Genomic DNA, 16,744 nt, shown 5'->3' on the forward strand with positions numbered 1-16,744 from the left:
TTGTGTTGTGTGTTATACATGTATTTTTATTACAGGACAATCTGTGGACGGTGAAAAGGTGTCACGTGTGAGGACTCGCCTGAGGACAGACATCACCAACTTTTATCATCCATCTGCAGACAGACAATAGGGTTTGCTGTCATGTAAGTGAGATGAAATTAATCTACTTTGTGTTGATTTTGCCTATTAACTGTTTAAACCTGCCACTTGTTATAGCTTTGTTGTAATTATTGAGATCAGTTGTACTGTTATCCTCAGTGACTGTTCCATCTAGCATTATGTTGAGCATTTCATACATGTTTGTAGAGAATTAACTGAAAACATGAATGACATTTAAGGCAGTGAAGACAATATTCATTCACTGGTGTTGTGTGCATGTGATTGATGTGAAACCACTCTGCATAAGAACATACATTAAAAAGTAGACAACTATTTAGTTAAAACTTTTTTGTAAGCAAGTGGAACTGACATTTTACTGCATTTATGTGTTGCTTGTGAATGAAAAGTAACATATGTTGTACATTGTCCATAATATAAAGTCACACAATAATTTTCATAGTTAATTGTAAAAGCAATAACTGATTTATTGTTGAGGGATATTTGTGGTGTTCCTTTGGGCACAGGGTTGTTTTTCATTAATTTGTGTTGTGTGTTATACATGTATTATTATTACAGGACAACCTGTGGACGGTGAAAAGGTGTCACGCGTGAGGACTCGCCTGAGGACAGACATCACCAACTTTCATCATCCATCTGCAGACAAGAAAATTGAGGTATATTAAACTTTTAAAATGATTTTATGGGAACTACAGAATTAATGTATGGCGCACATACATGTATGACCATAAAAGTGTCCCATTCCTTTTTTCTCCATATGTAAGTTAAGTGCACGTACCCCAAGGTACACATTCCATGGACTGCTTACATGGTATCTTTTCCCTATGGCCAGATATGTATGTAAATGATGGCAATGGTTTCTGTGTTTTCTGTGCTTTTTATATACAGGTAGCTTCAACTGCAGTGGATGTGAGGACAGCTTTGCAGGTTCCTGCATCTCCAAGACTGATCGTCCTAGGTAATGGTTTTGCAAATAAATGTACTTTTGTCCTTGTATCTATGACACTATGTTGTGTTATCTATACAACTTGCAATTACTCCTCGTCCAACTGTAGTGTGCTGTAGTTTATTCCAAAAGCACTTATCAGTGGTCAACCTAATGATGCCCTGTCTCTAATCAAGGCAAATGCTATGTTGAATCCTAACACCTAACGTCATTCAACCGTACACCACAGTAACAACATGCAACTTTGAGCACTCTGGTACCATCAGGATGATACCCTACAAATTTGAGATGAATTGAATGAGTGTTTTGAGAATTACCAGTACTCGTGGAACAGACAAAAACACAGGATGACACACTTTAACTATATTATTCAAAAGTATTTGGACACCTGCCTCGAGTTGACTCACATATGAGCTCAACTGCTGTCATATTCCTAACACTGCAGCTGTTCCTCGCCGTATTACAATAGATGATGGACAGTAATAACATGAGATAATTATTCATCTTTATTTATGCTTCAGGTGATGTTCTCTCCACGTGCCGTGTATGGAGGGCTAGGCGGTCATGGGTCCACACCAGCATATCGTGGCTGGACTGGCGGCACTCTTCACGTCCTATGTGCTGAACCTGGTTTACCAACAGGAGGCCTCAAACGCACTGCAGTTCATTCAAAGGTATGTGTGTGTCCTGGAAAGGGATTATAGTTGATTCTATCAACTGATGTGCCTAGGCCTCAGCCTCAGTTGCTATACTTATGATGGGTCACACCCTTTAACTTGTGATTGGCATTACTAAAACTTCAACCAGACTGTGCCGTGTCCAACTGAGAAACGGTCTTAAGTCAGCCTGGTTTGTGTTTCCATTAGAAACCAGGCTACTTGGATGTGGGGGGTGAGGAATGAGGTGGGGGATAAACAATCATGCAGTACTATATGGAGACGTTGGTGATGTTGCTCTTTGCTCTGACGCTTTTACTCAATCAGAGTAAAAGATGAAAATGAGATATTACTGAGAATGTAGGCTGTAGCCAAGGCGAGACGCAACTGGCTGGGCTACAGAAAACAGTGACAACTTTTCCAGCTCAAGACGGGTAGTGGAGCTTGAGATCGCGCCCCTTGACCAATCAGTAAGCAGCTTGTCAACAGTACATGCTCAGCTTGGTTCAGCCAGTTGAAAAACGGGAACTGTTTTTTGAGCTCTGCTGCGTCGCACTTGGTTAATCGAAAAGTAAGTGAGCTGTACAGGGTGGTAAAGGGCCTAATGCTGCACACTCTTTGCTACTCACTCCCCATCTCCACCTTGTCATGAATAGCAAGGTGTACTAAAGATATATCTTCTGTATACAGTCACACACACTCACTGAGTGAGAGAAGTCAATTGAATGTTTGGTTTACAGTCGCCCTAATTGCTGTGTATTTTCAGTGTAATAACAGAGTAACAAGTTAAATGTAATGTATAAGAGATATTTTGTTAGTCAATCACATAATACTTAACTTTTTTTAACGTGTTTACCTGTTGGATACCAAACTTCTCTCTGTTAACCTGTTGTTTTATCCAGGAAATACACAGTACCGGTAATAGGGGAACTGTAAAAGAAAGCATTAACCAAATGTTTGTGTGCCTGGACAGACTGAAATGCTGCAATGCATTTCCATTGTAATGCAATCAAAATCTGCTATCTGCTTGCATGGCTTGCTCTCTCCAGCTAAAGCAAATGTTGAAGAAAACAGAAAAATAAGAGTTTTTTTCTCTGATTTTGTAACAGATGTTTTGTTGGGATAAACCTAGCAACGGGCACCAAGGGAACAAGCCATCAGAAGCGAAGCGGAGTGAACACACGCGTCTCTGGTCTTCCTAAAAAGATCATGAACTTTGAATGGTTGTAAGTCTGTAAGCCAATGTCATTTGATTATTTATCTTTTTAAATGTTTTTGAATTTTTTGAATAGACATACAGTATATGTATACAGCTTGTGTAATCTTTTGAACTTTTTGTTAGCAAAAAAGTTAATACTGTATATACAACTCCTTTAATGGACGTTTTTGGGAAAAAATATTAAGTTTTTATATGTACCGGTGCCTCAAGCTCTTCATGACATCGAAAAAGGTTTGCAGAATGAGATTTGTAAAGCCAAGTTTGCTGTAACGCTGGAGCCATGTGTCTGTCTTATCTCGTGCTTGCGTTGAGCTTGTGGGCGTGACACGTCATTGATAACTGATGTTTTAGCCCAATGGTTCCCAACCCCTGCTGGTACGGGGCCCCATTTTGACATCCTACATTTCTGTGGACCCCATAAATGAAACAAAAATTAAAACATGACTAGGCTAAATAAGTTGTAGGGTATTAAACCTATATTCTTTTTTTCACACACTTTCAGACATTTCAGACGACCCCATTTGAATTCTAGGCGACCTCAAATGGGGTCCCGACACCAGTGTTTTAGCCTGTTCAATATCTTCCAAGAGAAGACACAATTCAGAGGTCTTTTTTTTTACTTGCAATTGTTATGTGGAATAGAAAAGTCCCCTTCAATTTGGCTGACTTCAGGGAAACTTCCCTACGGAGGCATGGGCAGGAGCCCACAAGCACAAGACGAGTACGGGAAGCTGGATAGTGAGATGGAATCATGGCTGTGCTGCGTTACAAAAATTTGACTTTAAGAATCTCAATCTGCAAACCATTTTTGATTACATGAAGAGCTTGTGAAACTGCTGTGTTTAGGGACCCACTGTGTACCACAGGGTAATGTAAAATGTTTTGAAAAGTGGTGTAACGGCGGTCATATGCCCACATCAAACATATGCAGCTAACCCGGTAGGATCAAACTTTCTCAAAAAAGTGATATGATTTTGGTCTCATGTGATCGTATTTCTTCCCATACATCCAGAAAATGGCCCAATATGCATCAAAGGCACATACATATTTCAAGTGAAATTGATTGATAAATGTTGTGGTTACTACAATTGTAATATATTTGTCTGAATAATTATATGCATTGCCATTGTACAATAATGAGCCATTGTTTTAGTAATGTTTTTCTTTGTTTATGTCTGAAATACATTTTTGGTTTTATTGCAGCACTGACTCCTCTCTTTTCAGCTGGAAATAGTCTAATGTATGTTAATACTTGTGAAATTGTGCTTTATTTGCTTAATGTGACTGATTAATTTAATTGTATTTGAAACAAATCTTTTGCAGTGTAATAGTGAATTGTGCACAAAACAGCTAATTGGTGGTAAATATGGTTTGCTGGTAATGGAATACAGGATGACATTGGAAATTAAAATACAATTAATGTCTGTATACAATTTTAAAAAACAAACAATTGCTGTAATTTGAAATTAACGTATACAGTTATATACTCTAATTACCGTTTACAGTAACTTGGTGTAAGTGCTGTTTTCATTAATTGGGAGTAATTACCATTTACAGTGACTTGGAGTGATTGTCGTTTACAGTCATTAGCCACCCTTTTACAGATAGTTACTGGCAGCTTTTTTGCCTGTTATTAGCTGTAAAATCTACAGGTAATCTTTAACAGTGTAGGGGTGGGCGATATGACGATATTATATCGTGAATCGCGATATTGAGTAAAATATCGTCTCGAATCTGCCAAAGTGGAGAAATCGTATAGATCGTCTTGCAGTGAGGAGGTTTATTATCAGTATCAGAGTGACGTTTTCTCACTTGTGTTGTTGTCTTCACTTTATTCTTTACATTATTGTATTCCAATTGTACACTTTATGAGAGTATCATCAGTGTGTTAACATTTTATTGACTGCAAATTACAAATTGCAAGTATATGAAAGTTGTTTTTTGTTGTTTTTATTTTTTGGATGGAAGATCGTGATAAAAAATCGAAATCGTGATTTCATGTTAAAAAATCGTGATACAACATTTTTGCCATATCGCCCACCCCTACAGTGCAGTATAAGATGAGTATACCTTCCTCTTCTTCTTCCTCAAAGAGGCTCCGAGACAGCCTTGAACAAAGTTAGCATACTGTGCACAAGTATAAATTGACAGTGAACAGCTTGTACTGAATGTATATTGTATACCAGTGAGCTATACACAGTGAGAATAACTTCATTTTGTCTATGATAAAGCTGCCCCAAGAAAAAACTCTTTTCAATCGAAACATTTCGCATTACCAAAAAAAATGATGGGAGATAAAGAGTGTGCACTTAATTCTTTGAGTTGTAATGCGTTTAGCCTACTTGGCCTCCACCTCACCAGTAGAGAATGTCAATGCCAGATTACAGCTTGAGTTTTTTATTATATTTTATTAAATACAGCTCTAATTAATTACATGAAATATTGATCAGAGTCCCACGACAAAATATGCAGATTAATCTTGTCAATACTGACTGCCAATCTTCTTCTAATTTCTGGAAGGGTTGGGAGACAGACCTTTGCAGATCCAATTACTTATTGTCTGATTACGTTTTGTTAATTAACAATGTTACGCTCAGTTTGTTTATTTATTATACAGGCAATGCTTGCGCTAAATGACTTAGTTATGACTAGATGACCTAGCAATGTAAAAGCTTCACCATAAACAAAGGGCCCTGCTACATTGTCAAGGTAGCAACACCGTCTCTCTTATTTACGACCTCTGCTGTCAGATTTGAATGGGTTGGGAGGGTTTGGTTGTGCTCTCACTGTTAACTGAGGGCCTTGTAAAACCGCTCATAAATCTACTGCTGTGCATAAATCGTACAATTAGTTATGCTTTTTTCTTTCTTTTCACAAGCATATTTCTTTCTTTTCACAAGCCTTTTGCTGACCTGGACAGTTTCTCCAATACAAGGCAGTGGTTATCAAATAGTGGCGCACCTACATTTACAGCACACATACACTCATACTGCACTGATACTGTACACACACACACACACACACACACACACACACACACACACACACACACACACACACACACAAAGGCGCGAAAAGACATCCTTGGGGCACAATGCACACAAAATGATAGTGTTGTTATTTTTGTCCCTCTTTCCACTCAGCAAAATGGATGTTACTGGGAACTCCTTCCCCTACCACCTGCTTTTGTGGAAATGGTTCTTTCAGCAAAGACCATTGCAATAGCAGCAGCAGGAACTCTAACCATTAGGCCAGCTAAAAGCATTCGCTCAGCCAAGTCATTTTCACACAGCGCCTTCAAACGTCATAGGCAGCCACCCAAAGACTGTGATGATGGAGGATGGAGTACTCTTCGAGCTGTGTCAGGTTAGGAGGTTGGCAGGCAGGTAGACAGGAACCTAAAGTCAAGTTGCCTAATTCCGTCTGTCTCCCAATTCCGCCCCCCTATTTATATAAGTGATGATGGTTAATTGTTTCTCCACTATTCAAGTCAGGAACGGATATCCTCATGATACAGAGTTTGTATGCTTACACTTTGAAACTGTATAAAGGGGCACAAGGTATGACGATGTTTGCGCAGTGCCCGTGGCATGCCTGTCTCAAAATCTACACCGTAATGAAACTCGCTGTCAGAATGTTTTTCATCATGGAATGCCAGCAGTTGATACAAACAGCAGTTGATACTGAACTGTATTTGAACTAGGGGAATTATCACGTTTTCAACGAAGTGGGCGGAATTTAGCGACCTTACGATAGTACATGGGGAGCATATACACATCCTGTTTTGCAGTACGGTCCTAGGGTGCCACCACCGAAGGACAACAGGGGTGGGCAAAGAGGCCAGTTGTCCTGGGCCCAGGGCACGTGGTGTGCAGAATTGTATCTTCCTTACATCACATGTATTGAGTCTGGGCCTTGACTTGGTCCCAGGCCTGGCCAAAGATGTCAGCATGTGCTTTGCTTTGTACTGTGTTCCCATGGGTGCCACACATACTGTACACTTGGTTGTGATTGGACCATAGAGGAACTCCTTGACCCTCAGTTATTGCTATGGGCTGGAATAAAACATCACCAGAACTGTCACACAGAGATGCTGCAGACACAGACATACACATAGAGCACATTAGAGCACATAGAAAAACACACACACACACACACACACACACACACACACACACACACACACACACACACACACACACACACACACACACACACACACACACACACACACACACACTGCCTCTCTTTCTCTCTCTCTCTCTCTTCTCTCAGACACAAAACACACACACACACACACACACACACACGTATGTAGTATGTGCACACTCCACTTCAGCCAGCTCGATGTAGATAAATCCACACCCAATGATTTATGATCAGAGTGGCCCTCAAGAACACTCCTCTCACTGATTGGACTGAAAACGTATGCATGCACACACCCACTCAACCACCATGTCCACATGTACACACACACACACGCACGCACGCACACACACACACTGTCCATCCTCTTTCTCTCTCTAACTCACATACACACACCTACACACACATGCACGTGCGCATACACACACATGTTCACACAAAGGCTCTCTCCCATCCATCTCAGACAGTTGATGACCGTGACAGGATTCTTTCCCTCTCCTCTAATCATGCATGGTAGCACAATCACACACACACACACACACACACACACACACACACACACACACACACACACACACGTACACAGACACGCACGCACACATACTCGCAAGCAAACACGTACACATAAACAACTCACTCATTGATGGGTTTTTCTCCAGTGAAGGGGTATTGGTCTATACAAATATTGTAGGTCTATGTATGTGTGTCCCTTACGAACATCGACTATGGTTTTACTGTACTAACCTTGGGTCTTCCATGGTATGTCATGGTTACTCTAAGTACTCTGAACCAACTATTGTATTACTATGGCTTATCCATGCATTTTCCATCATGGTTATTCATGGTTTTCATGGTTTTTTGAGCATGGTTTGTGACGATGGTTAATTGTGGGTTTTGTGGTTACAAAAAAAAGAAAACCATGGATAACTATTTGTGGGTAACTGTGGTGTAATGGTGGAGTTGGACTGTATATCGCTGAGTTGCAGGTTTGAATCCCACTCTTACCTCTCCCTACACCTCCTTCCATGGCTGAAGTGCCCTTGAGCAAGGCACCTAACCCCACATTGCTGATGTGCGTTGAATAAAAATGTATCAGCTAAGTGTATTTTAATGAATAAAAACAATTGTTAATTTTCTGAGTTAAACCATTGTTAATTTTCGTAAGGGTATAGTTAAACAATAGTCCAACCATGATTGAATCATAGTAAAAAAAAAGTGCCGAAACATGCTCAAAAACCATGAAAACCACAATTTGCCATGGTGGATTTTCATGTGTGTGTTTGTGTGTGAGTGTGTGTGTGTGTGTGTGTGTGTGTGTGAGAGTGTGTGTGTGTGAGTCTGTGTGCGTGTTTGTGTATTTATGACTGGGTCTGGGTGTGTTGCCCTATGAATTTCTGTGTGTGTGTGTGTGTGTGTGTGTGTGTGTGTGTGTGTGCGTGTGTGTGCGTGTGTGCACTCGCACGCGTGTGTGTGTGGCTGTTTGCGTGGGCCAGCTTCCCTGTGGCCACTGGAGCTAATACAGTATAAGTACAGAGTGCCTCTGTAGCACTGAGCACTGCAGCTCTCTCCTGGGTATGCAAACCCCCCCAACCCCCCCTGCCGCCCACCCTTCTGATCTCATCCCATCGTCACGGTAACCCTAGGACTCAGAGGACCGAGGACCTCCGTGAGAACATCACATTACGTTCTTCTCTTCTCCAAATGCAGCCATCTCTCACCGCGGGATAGGAAGCCTTCCAGGAAATTTAGCACAGATTATTGAATTATCCCCGCCCACCCATGCACCCACCCTCTATTCTCCCAGACCACCCCATATTCTCTCCCTCCACACAGTCTTAGGGGCAGGTAGGGATTGAAATGCACCAGTTGGTGTGTCGTTCGTGAACAAATCTTTTTTTTTTAGCGGCACCTATATGTGAGACGAAGGGAACAGCATCACAGCTGTATGGAAGCCGCTTTTATGTTTTTTCGTTTGTTTTTCATTGATTTTAACCATGTGACCTTCACTTGAGTACTTTAATTTGGGGAAACACAAGTGTCTGCCTCAGTGAGTGGCAGAAACAGTCTTTAGAAGGAGGAGGACAATCAGCTGCTGTTTGCACAAAATGACCTAAAGGTGGAGTCAAAATGCTATCTTCTTAACACCAAATAAATAATTCAAAACCATTCAGAAGAGACAATGTTTTTAACAGCTCTGTGAACAGGTCAAGCCACTGTGGTCTTGATCCCGTCAAAGAGCCATAAATTCCATCACTGTAGCGCCAGTGTTCGTGTGTGTTTGGAAAGATCCATTCATACCTGGCTGAGGCGGTTACATATGAAATGTTTCACACAATTGTAATAATTGATTTCATATGTAATTTCATGCAACGCCAAAGGAGCTTAATGTGTGTATACACGAAACAAATTAAATCAACTGGGGAAAATAAAACAAGTCACATGTTAGTTTCAGCGTGTTGGCGGAACAGAAGTACATATAGTATGTATACACTAGGGCTGCACAATTAATCGAAAAATAATCAAAATCGTGATAAAATAGTGAAATCGAACTCGTGATTTTTATCGTGATTTAATTGTGGGAATAGTGACCTACTTTTGAGAGCGTCCTTGAAGACAGAACATACTGACAGGCTGGTGTTTCTGGCCAGAAATCTGTCCACTTAAGTTTAATGCTATTGCCTTTACATAATTATTAAGCGGGCTTGCGGAGCAAGGACCATGCAGAGCATGGCCCTTGCAGAGCAAGGCCCGTTTATAGTAATCTCTAAGTCCTGTTTAGTTAAGCGGGCTTGCGGAGCAAGAGCAGAGCTCTTGCAGAGCAAGGCCCGTTTATAGTAATCTCTAAGTCCTGTTTCTTATTATCGTTCTTGTGCAGGGGGACAGTAAAAATAGAAAATGGATCTCCTCCTAGGCCTTTCGAGATAGAGACACCGTTCAAACACTAAAACGACCGGCTCGGCTTGGAGATCGCGTCTCGTTATAGGCTTCTCCGTGTCAACTTAAAATGCCATGTATGTCATTTAGTATGCATGGCAAATGTGCTGGATTACAGATATGGAGGTTGGGGGTTCGAATCCCAGTCAAAGCCATGTTTACTTTCAAAATTATATCATATGCAGTGTTCCTTGGCCAACTTAAAATGCAATGTATGTCATTTAGTATGAATGGCAAATGTGCTGAATTAGGGATATGGGGGTTGGAGGTTCGAACCCCAGTCGAAGCCATGTTGATTTTCAAAATGATGTCATATGCAGTGTTCCTTAGCCAACTTCAAATATCATGTATTGTATGTCATTTAATATCAATGGCAAAGGGGTTGGATTACAGATATGGAGGTTGTGAGTTCTAATCCCGCTCGAAGCCATGTTGATTTTCAAAATTATATCATATGCAGTGTTCCTTAGCCAACTTAAAATACCATGTATGTCATTTAGTATATCCCCAAAACGCAGAGCTACAACACTTTCAAGATGGCTGAATCCAAGATGGCTGAATTGTTTGGCCCATAACTTCTGACTGGGTGGATGGAGTTTTTCCAAGATTTCTTTTAGCTTTGTTTTCTCAATAGTACTTTGTTTCATCTCTGCCCCAAAAGGCAAGCCCGCTTCCAGCATTTTCTGTGAGAATGCATTTCTAGTTATTAAGCGGGCTTGCGGAGCAAGAGCAGAGCTCTTGCAGAGCAAGGCCCGATTATAGTAATCTCTAAGTCCTGTTAATTATTATTTATTATTGGTTCTCTTGTGCAGGGGCAGCAAAAATAGAAAATGGATATCCTCCTAGGCCTTTCGAGATAGAGACACCGTTCAAACACTAAAACGACCGGCTCGGCTTAGAGATCGCGTATATTAATAGGCTTTTCCGTGTCTCTTGTCGTTTTCCCGTTTTTGGCGATTTTGTGAAAGCCTGGGTCTCCATTGAAAACCATGGTGGAACCTTCATGAACGACAGTTCCGCCACTCTAGAGATTAGAGTGTAGGAGGCTTTTTCGGTCATAAAACATCAACACTTTCACCTAGAAATTTAGTTGACGCGTTGTTAGCGAGCTCTATGGCATGTCTCCAAATTGTGAAAGTTTCATCTCCCAACTCCCAATACTTTTTAAATGGCAGGTTTGTAAAAAAAACAGGCCTGGCTCTATGGAGAATCCCAGTCTTTTGAAAAGTGCCTTTTTCAAGAGATCAGCGCATGTCCCACACGGAGGTCCATTTGTGCCTGAAAATTTTAACCTATAAACTTCATTCAAAGACTGTTAGAGAGATCACAAGCATGACTCCGATCTGTGAAAAGGACACGTGCCAACTCCTTTTAGTTTTTTTACAACGATGTTGTAAAGACAAAAAACTCATTCTCATTTTCTCCCCTGTTAAAGGCTCAATACTAACTGTCTTTCAGTCAATCACAACAGGTGCAGCCAGTGAAGGATTCCATTTCAACTGTCACTGTCTCAAGATTCCATTCTTAACGAGCAGGTGCGAGCAAGCATTCTAGAAGCCTATTGTTCAGCTCTGCAATGCAATGTAATATAGTCTTGCTGGACTATGCATGACAATTAGCTGCTTGGCTTAGTGGTAATGCATGCTGCTGCATTTGGAGAGATGGAGGTTGAGGGTTCGAAACCCGCCCAAAGCCATGTTGATTTTCTAAATTATATCATATGCAGCGTTCCTTGGCCGACTTAAAATGCCATGTATATCATTTAGTATGGATGGCAAATGTGCTGAATTACAGATATTGAGGTTGGGGGTTCGAAACCCAGTCAAAGCCATGTTGATTTTCAAAATTATATCATATGCAGTGTTCCTTGGCCAACTTAAAGTGCCATGTATGTCATTTGGTATGCATGGCAAATGTGCTGGATTACAGATATGGAGGTTGGGGGTTCGAATCCCAGTCAAAGCCATGTTGATTTTCAAAAGTATATCATATGCAGTGTTCCTTGGCCAACTTAAAATGCCATGTATGTCATTTAGTATGAATGGCAAATGTGCTGAATTAGGGATATGGGGGTTGGAGGTTCGAACCCCAGTCGAAGCCATGTTGATTTTCAAAATGATATCATATGCAGTGTTCCTTAGCCAACTTCAAATATCATGTATTGTATGTCATTTAATATCAATGGCAAAGGGGTTGGATTACAGATATGGAGGTTGTGAGTTCTAATCCCGCTCGAAGCCATGTTGATTTTCAAAATTTTATCATATGCAGTGTTCCTTAGCCAACTTAAAATACCATGTATGTCATTTAGTATATCCCCAAAACGCAGAGCTACAACACTTTCAAGATGGCTGAATCCAAGATGGCTGAATTGTTTGGCCCATAACTTCTGACTGGGTGGATGGAGTTTTTCCAAGATTTCTTTTAGCTTTGTTTTCTCAATAGTACTTTGTTTCATCTCTGCCCCAAAAGGCAAGCCCGCTTCCAGCATTTTCTGTGAGAATGCATTTCTAGTTATTATTGGTCTTGTGCAGGGCAGCAGTAAAATAGAAAATGGATCTCCCCCTAGGCCTTTCGAGATAGAGACACCGTTCAAACACTAAAACGACCGGCTCGGCTTGGAGATCGCGTATATTAATAGGCTTTTCCGTGTCTCTTGTCGTTTTCCCGTTTTTGGCGATTTTGTGAAAGCTTGGGTCCCCATTGGAAACAGTGGTGGAACCTCCATGAACCAAGGTTCCGCCACTCTAGAGATTAGAGTGTAGGAGGCTTTTTCGGTCATAAAACATCAACACTTTCACCTAGAAGTTTAGTTGACGCGTTGTTAGCGAGCTCTATGGGATGTCTCCAAATTGTGAAAGTTTCATCTCCCAACTCCCAATACTTTTTAAATGGCAGGTTTGTAAAAAAAACAGACCTGGCTCTATGGAGAATCCCAGTCTTTGGAAAAGTGCATTTTTCAAGAGATCAGCGCATGTCCCACACGGAGGTCCATTTGTGCCTGAAAAATTTAACCTATAAACTTCATTCAAAGACTGTTAGAGACATCACAAGCATGACTCCGATCTGCGAAAAGGACACGTGCCAACTCCTTTTAGTTTTTTTACAACGATGTTGTAAAGACAAAAAACTCATTCTCATTTTCTCCCCTGTTAAAGGCTCAATACTAACTGTCTTTCAGTCAATCACAACAGGTGCAGCCAGTGAAGGATTCCATTTCAACTGTCACTGTCTCAAGATTCCATTCTTAACGAGCAGGTGCGAGCAAGCATTCTAGAAGTCCATTGTTGAGCTCTGCAATGCAATGTAATATAGTCTTGCTGGACAATGCATGACAATTAGCTGCTTGGCTTAGTGGTAATGCATGCTGCTGCATCAGAGATATGGAGGTTGAGGGTTCGAAACCCACACGAAGCAATGTTGATTTTCTAAATTATATCATATGCAGCGTTCCTTGGCCGACTTAAAATGCCATACATGTATATCATTTAGTATGGATGGCAAATGTGCTGAATTACAGATATTGAGATTGGGGGTTCGAAACCCAGTCAAAGCCATGTTGATTTTCAAAATTACATCATATGCAGTGTTCCTTGGCCAACTTAAAGTGCCATGTATGTCATTTAGTATGCATGGCAAATGTGCTGGATTACAGATATGGAGGTTGGGGGTTCGAATCCCAGTCAAAGCCATGTTGATTTTCAAAAGTATATCATATGCAGTGTTCCTTGGCCAACTTAAAATGCCATGTATGTCATTTAGTATGAATGGCAAATGTGCTGAATTAGGGATATGGGGGTTGGAGGTTCGAACCCCAGTCGAAGCCATGTTGATTTTCAAAATGATATCATATGCAGTGTTCCTTAGCCAACTTCAAATATCATGTATTGTATGTCATTTAATATCAATGGCAAAGGGGTTGGATTACAGATATGGAGGTTGTGAGTTCTAATCCCGCTCGAAGCCATGTTGATTTTCAAAATTATATCATATGCAGTGTTCCTTAGCCAACTTAAAATACCATCTATGTCATTTAGTATATCCCCAAAACGCAGAGCTGCAACACTTTCAAGATGGCTGAATCCAAGATGGCTGAATTGTTTGGCCCATAACTTCTGACTGGGTGGATGGAGTTTTTCCAAGATTTCTTTTAGCTTTGTTTTCTCAATAGTACTTTGTTTCATCTCTGCCCCAAAAGGCAAGCCCGCTTCCAGCATTTTCTGTGAGAATGCATTTCTAGTTACAATTCATTTCATTTTGCTCATCCCGTATGTAATTCATTCTTGGTTATATTTCATCTTGTTATAATTTTCCAAAAAACCTGCACAAATCAATAATCGTGATTAATAATCGTGATTATGATTTTGACCAAAATAATCGTGATTATGATTTTTTCCATAATCGTGCAGCCCTAGTATACACTTGTACTTAATTGACCAAATGCAGGGTATAAATAAGTCTTGAGTCTGGCGTATTCATATTCACCCCCGTTGCCTTGGCAGGCCTGGGGTGTGAGGTGTCGAGTGTGGGGGGGAAACAGCAAAGATGGCGCATCCACCAATCATCATCTGCAGTATAACCTACGTGAATAAAATGAGATGAATGCATTTGTGCCTGACATTTCGCCTGACCTTTTAATCTTGTTGGTATGAGACGTCTCTCAACTCAAAGCTATGAAATCTTCTTTCCAAAGGTGCATTTGTGGTTAATAAAAATCAATAGTGTGTAGGAAGCGATGCCCACGAGGGAACAGGCACACCTTTTCTAGCATGTCAATTGCAGCATGGAAAGTGTTTAAGGTCTTCTTGCGTAAGGTACCTACTTTATACGTAGACCGCAGGTATACACAGTATACCAACCTCAAAATTTCAGGGATTTCAGTATACACACCTAAAATGAATGACCTTGAATGATCCATTATTTAGAATAGCACGATTATATACAGTGTACCCACCTAAAAAAATGCTCAAATATACAGTATACCCACCACAAAAAAAGTAGACTACACCACTGTTTATGAGTGTGACATGACAATCTACGTAAAGGGCACTTCACAAAGTAACTAGCTACGTTTCTCCCTTTCATTGTTTGAAATTCTGTATGGGCCTTTTTCTTGGATCTTCCCACGCTCCCATCTTTCCCCCAGTACTGTTTTCTTTCTTTCATGCCTGTCGTTTTCTGGTGTACCAAAGAAGTTTTTTGCCATCAGTGTTCTTGTCTGAATGATGTGGAGATTGCATCAAGTTGGCATTGTGGGCCGTTGTGTAATTTTCAATCACGAAAATTCCACCGTAGCATTATGCAGCTCCACTTGCTGTAATTACCAACTACTCCTCCAGCAGGGCTGAGGATGGGAGAGAGAGAGAGAGAGAGAGAGAGAGAGAGAGAGAGAGAGAGAGAGAGAGAGCAAAAAAGTGGAGGAACAGAAAGAGGAAGACAGAAGAGATAGAATAAAAGAGGGATGACAGAATTAAGCTAGAGAGAAAGATAGAAAAAAATGGAGATGTAGGTAGAGTGAATTAACGACATGAGAGAGAGGCAGGAAAAATAGGAGGAGAGAAAAGAGAAAAGAAAGAGAAAAAGGACATAAAGTAGGCGAATAAAGAAAGGATGATGGGGAGAAGAGATGGAATAAAAGAGTGATGGCAGAAGTAATCAGAGAGAGAAAGATATGCATGAGATGTAGATACAGTAGTTCAGTGAGACAGAGAGGTGGAAACAAGAGAGCGAAAGCAAGAGCAAGAGAAAGAAAAATAAAAGGGGGGTTTGAAAGAACGCTAAGTGGGCTCCTGTGTATGTCTATGGCCACTTATCGTTCACCAATTCCACTGAGTGGCGGAGGTGTCACTGATTAGATCCTCTGCTGAGCACTGGAAGAGAAGGAGGAGGAGGAGGAGGAGGAGGAAGTGGTGGTGGTGGTGGTGGAGGAGGAGGTGGTGGGGCAGAATATGGTGAGTTCTTCACCGGCCCCCTCATACTTCAGTACATGCAGTTCATTTTGTAACGAGTGTCTGGCCAAGAAAAAGAAAAAACATGTTGATAGCCCAAGATCGATCATGATGAGCTACTTTCTGGGAACCACGTGTGCCCAATGGGGCATCACAAATCACATTTAGTGCACTTTTCGAAGTGAAGGATTTATGGGAGGACCAACCAGGGTTGTAGAGAGTTACGGTAAGTCATGTGTTAACAACACATAGACAGTATATGCGAGCAGTCTGGAACGGATTGCTACTTTGCTTTCATAGAGACTATATTACATTTCCATTAAATTACATTACACTTAGCTGACGCTTTTATCCAAAGTGACTTACAGTTATTTATGGGGTAGGCTATTGGTTACAGTCCCTGGAGCAATGTGGTGTGCAAGGGCACAGGGTTATATACATTGGCCCCATTATTAATATGGCATTGCACCATATGTCCTTGCAACAAGGGTTCAATAAGGGGGAAATAAAAAAACACCCTCCCACCTGATATCAGTGCTCAACGAAACAGTTCCATATTGCACGAAATTAGCACACGGGTTAAGTAAGAGCAAGTTACAACATAGCCATCCTTTGGTATGAAATAAAGCATTGTGAAACAGGATGGCTTACTAGACTAATGGTGAAAGAGCAGCTGCACAGCTCCACACCCTGAGGCTTCAGTGGAGCTCCACTGTAAATGCTAGGTGCAGGGGAGAACAAGCTCTATTACCTTTTCTTCCAGGCAGAAAAAAACACA

At 41.0% G+C, this 16,744-nt stretch overlaps 1 long non-coding RNA gene across 1 annotated transcript; it reads left to right on the forward strand.

Annotated features, from left to right (window-relative positions):
* Positions 1-1,003: 1,003 nt before the first annotated feature.
* LOC134470173 (uncharacterized) lies at positions 1,004-3,384 on the forward strand. Its single transcript, XR_010039168.1, has 3 exons — positions 1,004-1,075; positions 1,585-1,737; positions 2,829-3,384. It is a non-coding gene; the product is annotated as an uncharacterized LOC134470173 (long non-coding RNA).
* Positions 3,385-16,744: the final 13,360 nt, after the last annotated feature.

The sequence above is a fragment of the Engraulis encrasicolus genome, chromosome 19 (assembly GCF_034702125.1).
Source record: "Engraulis encrasicolus isolate BLACKSEA-1 chromosome 19, IST_EnEncr_1.0, whole genome shotgun sequence".
Classification (NCBI taxonomy): Eukaryota; Metazoa; Chordata; class Actinopteri; order Clupeiformes; family Engraulidae; genus Engraulis; species Engraulis encrasicolus.